This window comes from Tympanuchus pallidicinctus, unplaced genomic scaffold, assembly GCF_026119805.1.
Source record: "Tympanuchus pallidicinctus isolate F22 unplaced genomic scaffold, pur_lepc_1.0 scaffold31, whole genome shotgun sequence".
In the NCBI taxonomy this organism is placed as follows: Eukaryota; Metazoa; Chordata; class Aves; order Galliformes; family Phasianidae; genus Tympanuchus; species Tympanuchus pallidicinctus.
In genome coordinates, this window is record NW_026294749.1 from 45,156 (window position 1) to 56,342 (window position 11,187).

Sequence of the window (11,187 nt, forward strand, 5' to 3'; positions counted from 1 at the left end):
GTAGATAAAAGTTAATCCAGGGTAGAATAATCCAAACCATATACAAATTATGAGGAAACCTTGGAATGACTGTTCTGTGAAATGTTAAGTTCAGTGTACTGTCTGCTACTCCAAGAGCGGTGTTCAATATTAGAATGGTAAGAGGGAAGGGAGTGAATAGGAGAAAGCACCCAGGCCTTTATAATCTCCCTGAAAATTATCTCAATTTTGCAGAGAGAAGCTGAGCTACATATGTACTAGGATGTATCCTTGCTTGGTGTCTTTTTGATTACATTTGGGAAATGTGTGGTGCTAACCAGTAACTGAAGACTGACGGCAGTCTCCTTATGGAGTGGCAGAAGTCCAAACTTTGCAGTGCTCTTCCTTCAGATATTGGTTGATGAGCCAGGAGAACATGGTCATTACTTCTGAACTGAAAAGCCATGCAGGTAGTATGACATTTTCAGGTTTAGAAAAGCCAGAATGAAGTGTGGGCTCACCCCAACAGTTGTGTTATCACAGCGTAAAATGAGTTCCCATTTGTTATTTGAACCATAATGATTAGCCAAGTGTTACTAGTCCATTCCAAACGTACTAATTTAAGCCTGAATAAAAGATCACTTGTACACTTCCTTGGGCAAAAAGCATGCATATTTTCCAGTTATTGCATTTGACTTAATGAGTAGCTACTCAGTTTTGTACTGAGCCCTCATAGTACATAGCTTCTCTGGATTAAAAATCTTTGTGATTTCATTAATATTCATTGTTAATTAACACTTATGGAATAGAGAGGGAAATGTGCAGTCGAGCATGTTTTTTCATAGTTCAAGCTTCATTAATCTAACTTCATGGTTTTTCAAATATTTTTCATAAAATACCTGTGAAGAACAATACATGTGAGAATTATTCTTGTTAGGCAGCCTGATAAAAGTTTTGTCAATTTTTAAGCAACTTTTCATGTCCTCTGCACTGTAACAATTCTTCAAGAATTTTGTCAGCTATTCTGCTAAGCTGTTGCATGCTATCCTTTTTTTTTGCCTTGTATTTTCATCATGTTAATATTAGTGTATTTATGTATGATTACACTGGATGAAAGCCTGTGAGGAAAGATTTAATCTTCTATTAGATAGATTGAAAGGGAAATATATATATTATATATATATGTGTACACAAAGATACATTAGCTCTTCATGCTACAGGAAATCGCAGTAGTTTGTTCAATGCTTTTCCCCAGAATTTCTCTCTATGCGTGGGAGAAACACTCCAGAAGAGGAATGCAGAAAAAAAATACAACCAAACAGTTCCTCATGCAAAAATATACCTGGAATGTATTGGCTTTAAAACTTTTCTCCGAAAGAACTATTTTCCCCTCTCTGTGAATATTAGTTTAACTGCTTTATAGCATTTGTAGTTCTTGAAGGATAGTACCATAAACTTCTCTGGAAATTTAAAACAAAAGATGCAGTGGATGGACTCTTGAGAGGGAACATTAAATCACAGTGCACTATCTGTCTTCAAATCTGTAGTGAAGATAGAGCTCTTCATAAATTTCAGTGATGATGAGAAAACATGAGAGTTAAAACTTCCCCAGAAAATAACTGGTGTTGTGCCATTTAAAGAGAAATGTAGCCAGTGCAAAGAAATGGCGAAGGACTTACCTTCTTTTAGACCTGATTTTTAAAATAGTAAAAAAAAAAAAAAAAAATCATTTTTGCAAATATTTTGATAGTTCTCTGCAAATATGTTTCATCCTTAGAGTATTGGAGAATATATATCTTCCTGAGAAAAGGCAGAATTAGCATAGCATAGTTTTTGTTTGTGATGTGAAATCCAGATGAAAATGTTGCACTGGCTTTCTGTTGCAGGAAAGATCAGCTGTTGCTTTGGCTAACATTCTTAATATAGTAATATTTCACAGCTGGTAATTTGTAGCAAGTAATAGCCAGATGGTGCTTTTCTAAGGTGAATTTAGGGCATTTTGAGCAGTTGAAAATGTGACACTTCTCATAGCAGAGAGGGAGAGATACGGGGGGGGGGGGGGAGGGGGGAAGCAAAACAAAACAAAAAAACCCACAAAAACCAGAGTATTCTGGAGTGGTGTCTTTCTAGATTTGATACTATGCCTGATCACAGACAAGATTAGATATGTTTTACATGGTGGCCTATAATTAAGGATCTATGATAATTGGACATAACTAAACTCTTTCATTTCTGACCTCTGCCATACTAAACTTCAACTCCTGTGATCAAAGAATCATTTGAGTTGAGAGGGACCCTTAAAGTTTATCTTGTCCAACTCATCCCTGCAAGGAACAGGAGCACCTACAGCTAGATCAGGCTGCTCAGAGCCCCATCCAGCCTGACATGAAGTGTGTCCAGAGACAGGGCAGCCAGCATTTCTCTAGGCAACTTGTTCCAGTGCCTCATCACCCTTATTGTAAAAAAAAAAAACAAAACTTCTTCCTTATATCCAATCTAATTCTTCCCTCTTTTAGTTTGAAATATTTCTTCATGTCCTATCACAACATACACTGCTAATGAGTCTGTCCTTTCTTACAGCCACCCTTCAGATAGTGAAAGGCTACTATCAGGTCTCCCTGGAGCCTTCTCTTCAGGCTTCAGTCTTCTGTTTGGATCAGAAAGTGGGCCTCAATTATTCATTCCTATATTTTAAATCTATAGGGACAAATTCCTGCATTTACTAGTGGGTGAGTATCTATCTAGTTGTACTTTTAAAATACAGCTAAATGAGTAATGATGTACTACAATATTCTGAGCTTCCTTTGAATGCTTAAGTGCCCATCAGAGTTGCTTTCTAATATGTCTGTGGCTTTCCCACAGAAAATAATTTTCTAATAAATTACCAATAGAATAGAGATATAGGGGACTTAAGTTCACCTGTTTCAGCATCTGATGAAATTAAAGTCTGTCATTTTCCAACAGGTTGTTGGACTAACATGCCTGCAAACCAAGTCACATAATTCAAATTAGCTTTAGATGCTGTGAGAAAAGAGAGATAAAAAAGAAAATGTAGTATTTCCTAGGGCAAAATACAAGTGCTGTTCTCTAAGGCCTTTGCATTTTTCTTTATATATATATATATATATATATATATATATTCATTTGTATTTAGACACTGCTGAATTAAAGATTTCCACAATACATAGTGGGTGGGGAAATGCATGATTGGGAGATGAAAATTTATGAGCCAAAAAACTGCAGAAAACTTAGTGGTACAGTAAAAAAAAATCTCTTGGTGGCACCCTAAAGAGTGCCAGACCTTTGAGATGTAGTAGTCATCAGAATGAAGTGAATTATTCTATGGGATATGTAGGACAGAGAGAGATTATCAATTGGAAAGAAATAAAATCTATTTGTGCCTTCAAGACATTCTGTTATAAATTTGATCCATTTATGCTTCTAAAAGGTTGTTTAAAACCCTAATTAGTAACAGGAAATCAGAAGGACTTGAACTGCAATCTATTGTTTTGTTTAATGTGGAATGTGGTGAATCTTGCCTGAAGCACCAAAGACAGCAATAGGAAAGATGTTTGTTCTGTGTATAGTAAAGTGGAATGTGTGTTGCCCTTATCTGTAGCTTTTCCATCTAGCATTTAACTTAAATAACTAATCTGAACAAGACAGAATTCATTCATTTCACCTAACTATAGCCTAAGAGGAACATTGGCCAAGTAGCTAATATCCATGACTGAGATGTGCAAAGATGGCTTCAGCTGAACTAGTCTCAAAACAGCATCCTCTGTGACTTACATATATTAGGCAGAGAGGCAGAATGCTGTGAATGTGATGTATGAGCTATCATTTACTTTCATCTTAAATGAAAGTAACTGCAGTAACTGGATGGAAAATCTGTCTAATTATCAGAAGACTTCAAACACTGATTTTTCACAAATGTTTGGTTAAGAAATTGGAGTGATGGAGAGAGTAAAGTACAAGATGTTGGAATAAGTATTTAAAATTTTATTACTCCTTTATTGAACTGACCAGCTATTGAATCATTTTGAAATACTTTTTCTTTGATTATCAGGCAGTCTAAAGTTGGTTCTGCACATAACTGATGGAAACACATGTGACGATGAACAACTATAGAAGCCATTTATTTTGTGCAGTTGTGGATTTGTTTTTGTTTGTTCTGATATAAAAATATTTCCTTTTGGAGAAAAAGTGTCCCTTGCATTTTTCTCAGCAAGTGCAAGAAATGTACAAGTAGAGATGCACTGGAAGTTAGAAAAGGTTTTGAATTTTTAAGCTCTACATCTAGATGAAATTTCTTTTAAGTACTGCAAAAATTCTGCATGCTGTTTGCAATAATGTTTTTTTTTTTTTCCTCCACAATTTCTCTATATTGCTATAATCCCAGGTACAGCAGTACTGGCGTAAGAGAACATGACATAAAAAGAACTTTTCCACTTGATGAAGTAGGCATGTTAAATTTCATTGTCCAAACTTTCTTGAAATTCAAAATACAATGACTAGTTGAGAGAGATATTATATGTAGAATTCTTAAATTTAGAATATACATATTTTTCACTTGCACTTAAGCAAATGAAGGTAATGGTGTAAATAATTACTTAAGGATATTGGATCATATACTAAACTGACTTTAAGGCAGTGGGGTTCAGCATTTGAACATAATTTTCTTCACGTTGTAATATGTCTAGTGAAGATTTGTATATGGGTAGTAATAATAAAATTCTTTATAAATTCTTCTCCTTTAAACATTTTGTAAGAGATTAAATTTACCTTATTTAATTTGAACACTTACAGAGCTAACAAAGAACTAGTTCAAATCTCAAAAATTTTCATCTAAAATTACTTCTGCTAAAATAACTTTCACTGATACATATTTTTTTTTGTTTTCTCTTCAGATTCTTAATTGACAATCATGTTGCCATTGCATTGTTCTACAAAACCTTGTCTGTCATCTTTAACTTATGTTGATGGATCAGAGATCTACAAGCAAATATGTCTCCTACGTGACATTAATATTTTAACTGTCCAAATCAAATTGTTATTGTAGTTGCTCAGGAACAGCTAGAGCTGAAACAGCTCTAAGTTGCGATTTCTCTTTGAAATCCAGATAATGTTTTCAACTGAACACCTTTATTGGACATCAAAATGCTATGAGATAAATTGAAAACTGAAATTAAATTTGTTCAATCTGGAAATAAGTAAAAATAAACCAAGCAGTCAGAAATGCTGTAGCTGGCACATCAAGAAATACCATAGGAAAAGATTATTTGTTGTCAATAGTGTCATCTTGATTCTTTTTCATAATTTCTTTTCCCTCAGTGTTTAGCTCCAAGAACTTACCTTACAGAAGATTGTGGAATTTCTTAAAATCCCCAGGACAACCGCAATAAATGAAGTTGAACATTATTAGCTATGCTGATGTTTTTATTTTATCTAAATATTAAATCTCCTTTTGCAAAGTCTTACATGTTTGAAATGCACCAATCTGTAGCTTTTGCACCTATGTAAGTTAGTGAGAGATTTCTTTATTTTGGAAGACTTCTTCAAAGTAGTAGGATCCATTGAAGCTCAGCATGAAAGAGGGCTGATTATATTCAAGTGCTTCAACTGTTGAAATATGTAAGTTGGGAAAACATAGGCCAAAGAAGTTAGCTTGATGTAAGCAAATTATACTGTTGACAACAAGGAAACTAAATGGAGAAGGTTATACTGACCTTGTTACATAGAAATGAAATTACGTACAGGACACTTCTGTTAATGTAGAGTCTGTCTTAAGTTACAATTACTTTTTAGTTAATAATGAAGAGTAAGGTAGATTATTAACAATTACCATTTCAACAAGTAATACGATTTTCTGATTCTTTTCTGACCACAGGATTTGAGACCAGTAATAACCAAATGAATTTATCCAAGTGATGCTTTACAGTCAAGATGTACAATTGCTAAAATAAATCATAAAGGCTTGTAAAAAAAAAAAAAAAAAAAGTAATATTTCTGAATATCATGCAACAGTCCTTCTGTCATGCGTTGTATTCTGGATTTGATTTGGATAAGAAGCAAATGTTAGCTCTATCTTTTAAATACCGATTAAGTAAACCCTAAACTTTTTATCATAGAATCATGGAATCATTTGGAAGGGATTATTAATGACCATCCACTCCAGCTCTTCTGCAATGAACAGGGATACTTACAGTGAGATCAGGTTGCTTGGTCCAGCCTGACCTCGAATAACTCCAGAATATTCAGGATATTCACTACCCTTAAAGTAAAAAAACAAAACAAAACAAAAAAAACCCAAACAAATGGAAAAAAAAAAAAACCTTCCTTTTTCTGTAGTATGACCAGAAGCAAAAACAAGTCTAATGCTGACTGATATTAATCTAAGCTGGTAACAAGTAATGAAAGGAGAAAAGCAAAAAAATTTTTTTTTTTTTTTTTTTTTTTTTGCTTTTAGTTGAGTTACTGCATCAATGTGGAAAATCTAAGCTGACTCAGCAATGAGATCATTCACTCTGTACTGCGCCCCTTTCAGAGGCGATGATGGTAATGGAAGTTCTGAATCTGCTGTACTATTTTTTCCCATATCAAACTTTCTTTTCCACATAGAGCAACAACTTCACATATGTTGTCCTCAATAAATTTAGAGAGTTTTCTAGCATACAGAAATGCTATTTATTAACCCCTGGACAAATCTAATAGCAGAAATCACAGTGAAGCAAATATCTCATTTTCAGTGACCACGAATACAGCAAATATAAGTGCAATCTCATCTATAGTAGGTTTTTGTTGTGTTTTTTTTTTGTTTTGTTTTGTTTTTGTTTTTTTTTTTTTTGTAAGAAAGAGTCTATGCGATATTTTTCATAAGTTTTTACATGATTAGTAAATGGCTATGTTACATCCTGATTAAATTTCAAAGTTTTATGGGAGAGAGGGTTTCCGTGGCTACTAGTCCCTTCTTTACTCAGTCCCTACTCTAACAGTAGTTACACAGAAAATATCTAGTAGGAAGAAGATGCTGAGTCCCCTGATATTGATCCTTCTTTAAAGCCTTCTGTGCAAGATGTAATTTGTGAATTATATAAAAGCTCATTCAAAGAAATATAAAGCCTGCTCATAGGAGTAAACATAGATTTATTGAATAATAAAACTGCTATGAAAGGGTCAAAACTGATTTAATTCACAGTTTGTATTCCATCTAATTTTTCTTCAGGATGGCATAACTTCTCCTGATTAATAAATTATTAAGAAAAAAAAAAAATTCTCTTTAACAGTGTTGCAGATGTTTGCTTTTAAATTTTCAAAGTAGAAAAAATTGTCTAAAAATTAAACATTTGTAGGAATAAAAAAAAGGTTGTGTTGGCTTGAACAGACGGTCAACTAGCCCATTCACCTATCTAGGTGAATAGCTGCTGGGAGAGAGTATAGGAAAAGATACAGAATGAAAATATATACTGTATTTATAAATATACATGCAGAAATGGATGTATGTATATACAGCACCTTCCTTTAGTTTACAGACCATGACTGATCTCTTCTTCTGGTAAATTAGTGATAAAAAAGAAAGGTCTGGAGAGCGGGATTTTTAAAAGGAAAGCAAAAAGCAAAGAAAAAACAGCCAAAGATAATAAAAAAAAAAACCAACAAAAACAAAACCTCAATCTCATTTTGCTTTGTGTTTGTATGCTGCATGTTAAAAAGAAGAATGAAAGAAGTGTGTTTCATTGCTTCCATCCTTTAAGAAATGCTTTGATTGATAGGTAGCATCCAATAAAAAATCATTAGACAATTAAAATACCTTGAGTATTATGATGATGGAGTTCAAATTATTTTTATTTTTTTAAATCTTTTTGCTTTAGGACTTTGATCCCATTTTTTAAAAGAAATTATGCACAGGAATGGCAAAGAAAATAGAGTTTTCATAAATTGTCAAATATTAACTTTGTTTTTATATTTTTTTTTAACTGAAAACCAGAAATGTGTTTATTAGTTAAATTTTTACTTCAAATAGTTTTCTACTCAAATACTTTGAGTATATTTTTACTTTCTGTTGTCATTCTCTTGCTATCCGCTGTTGTAGGTGTGCTTAATACACTCTCAGTATATCTCTTTTTTGTTTTTTAAAGAAAAAAATCAGGTTCTGTGTTTTACTGTAGCTGAACAAAAACTTGACTACTGCATATTGTCTTGCAAACAAGTAATAGTTATTTTGTTTATTCTGTTATAAAAATTGATGTAGACCCCATCAGAGATGTGAAGGAAAAAGTTAAAAATGTTGATGCATATGGTGCAAGTGTTTTGAAAATCAGAATAGATATTTGTTTACAGTGGTTTCTGGATTTGAAATTGTAATAAACATTAAAAATTCCCAAATTGCTTTTCATTCTCTTTTCAAATTGCTTTTTACTTTTCTAGCATCTGCCATAGCAGAACTCATCAATTCTTTTCCAGCTATTTGAGTGTTACTTAGTCATATACCTGAGCTTTGCAAAGCGGTAAGAATTTGTAATACGTTTTTTGTATACTTCATTGATAAATACCTCAGACAGGTAGGGAGGCAGGAAGTAGTGAGGTCAGGATGACAATTCAGATATGGCCGGAAGAATTGCTACTGTTATATTCATCTCTTACGTATCACTCATTAAGTTTGTGAGATTTAAGTGTTCCCATTTTTTTCAGTGCACTGTAAAAATCGTGAGCCATAAAATGAAGTGCTTACAGAGAACATAAACTCTTTCAATAACGTCGTTGAGTATATAAACTTCATAAACTCCCCAAATCGACGTATATTTTAATTTATATTGGTGTTTCATATGTAAATTGTATTATCTATTGGCATAAACGGGTTTTTGCAGTGTTTAAAATCTCAGCCTCCTTAAAAAATCAGTGAGCATAACAAGCTTAGAGGAACAGGAAGCAATGCCCGTAGATTTTGGAAACTTTCTATTTTAATGTAATCAACACATAAATATGGGTGACAAGACCTTCTTAGGATCTGTAATCCATACAGGGATACTTAAGTGTTTACTGAGGAACTGTTAATATACTTTCAATATAACTGTTGTTTCCTTTCAGTGTATAAATTTCTAAATCCATGAAAGCGGCTGGGTGTCTTGAAATGGATCTTACATGTCTAGCATTTAAGTCTAGAATTTGAGTATTCAAAATTTCTGGCCAACTACTGAACAAATACAAGCATTCTTACAACTGTAATTATTTTTATAATTAACATTTCTTTTCTCTGCAGGTCTAGAAATATCTTAGTTCTGAAGAGATAAAATTGGGATAAAATGAAATCAGGTTTGAAGAAGGTCATCTACTTTCAGTGACATTCTGAGGAAGCATTTTTTAACCTTGGAGGTTGCTCTATACCAGGAGTGAGGTGGGTGACATGAAGGACAGAGATGGTGCCAGGTTCTCATTGCACTCCTTGATCCACACAGAGCTTATTTTTCCTGAAAATATAGCAACTTACAGAGTTTACCAGTGATCTGTCCCAACACATAAAGCTTCCTGATGGATCAAATGTCATCGCTGCCAAGCAGCACACAGCACAGAGCGTGCTGAGGCCTAGATGAGAATTCCACTCTGCTCAAGGTCATGGGCTTCTCATAACAACTTTTGCCAGTACTGAGAGTGAGGAAAACCTCTACAGTGTTAAAATAACCTTAAAAATTTCTTTATATTTCTCTCCTGCTGTCTCGCATGCACACTCTTATTTTCTCTTTTATTTTCTTATAATATAGCAAGGACCTGCAAGGCCACTGTTAGGTAGACAAATATGTGCAATATATACAAAAAATATATGCAATATATGTATCAAAATGTATAGATTCACATTTCTATATGGCAGCTAACTTAGCACCATGAGTGTGTGAAAACTCTATCCATGTCACCTCTCACTATTCAATAATCCAATCTTCTTTAATGCTTCTATTTTTATCCTTCCTAATTTATTTTTATTTTCTTCCTCAAATCCATGAAATTTTGTAATTGGAAGTTAGGTGAAACCTTTATTGATCTTTCTATTTCTTTTGCATAGTACATGAGATGAGATATTAAAGTGTCAAATTTCAAGGGCAATTTTATGATGCTTAATAGTCTTTCCGGTGGTTAACCACAGCACCCTTTCATTAACAAACAAGCAATCATCGTTTCCATTTTTTTTTTTCTTCAGCCATTAAGATGGTAAATGAAATAAATAGCTTGTTAATGCTGGATTGTGGGAGCTTCTTGAGACCTAGTGCGCTGAAAAGAACAGATTAATGCTCTCAGAGCTTTGTATGTAGCTCACAAATGATACACTTGAATCTGATTTGCTGCAAAGCAGTGCAGATTCATGTAAAATAACCCGTACAGATAAGAGACAAGCACTAAAAATAAAAATTACATTTGTAAAAAGGTTTTGTATAGCAAGAGAATTTGCATTACCCGATAGAGTCTAGCTTTTAAAAAAGATAACTCCATGCTCAGCCCATCAGTCAAAATCATTGAAAAGGCAAGAACCGTTTATCTGGGAAATGTATTTGACAATAAAATGCTAGAGTTGTAATTACAATTGGCAGATTCAAGTCAGCTATTGGTGGCAGCAGCCTTGCTAAAGGAAAAAAAGATACATAATTTTTTAATGTTCTATTGTGCATCAGGCTGAGTTAATTTTGGACAAGATATGCTTCACTGAAGATGGAAGAGAATTGCATAAAAATTGCTGTTGTAATTTGCTAAAATAATCAAATTCACTATTTGTTTTAAGGAGAATAAAAGGAGCCTGGAAACGAAAGGCACAGAAGAAGATTATTATTGATTTGCATTATGGCAACCACTTCAAGCAGGCATAGGAAATTTTTCAAGGATCATGTGCTGGCTTGTATTTTTCTTTCTCAAAGGGGAGGTTAAGCATGCGCTTGAAATTCCCTGAGCTGGAAAACTAACCTTTCAAGAACACAAGATGTTAGTGCTAAGGTGTGGGGTTTTTTTTTTTGGTTTTTTTTTTTTTTTTTTGTTTTGTTTTGTTTTGTTTTTTAATTCCTTCTGTGGATCCTTTGTCATTGGTTCTGCTTTTCTCCTAGCCTAAACTCAGCAGGTCCCTGTCCTCAATATTTTCCACATACTGTGTTCTAGGTGCTGCATGTCTCACATTACATAGAATATGTCTTGTGTTCAAAATTGTTAATTCTGATTCAGAGCATTTTAATGAATGTTATTCTCTCATGATTG

The 11,187-nt window shown here is 33.6% G+C and overlaps 1 long non-coding RNA gene across 1 annotated transcript; it reads left to right on the plus strand.

Annotated features, from left to right (window-relative positions):
* Nucleotides 1–333: 333 nt before the first annotated feature.
* On the plus strand, nucleotides 334–10,746 carry LOC128087714 (uncharacterized). The gene is made up of 4 exons (XR_008209963.1): nucleotides 334–428; nucleotides 6,428–6,516; nucleotides 9,218–9,352; nucleotides 10,724–10,746. It is a non-coding gene; the product is annotated as an uncharacterized LOC128087714 (long non-coding RNA).
* The last annotated feature ends 441 nt before the right edge of the window (nucleotides 10,747–11,187 follow it).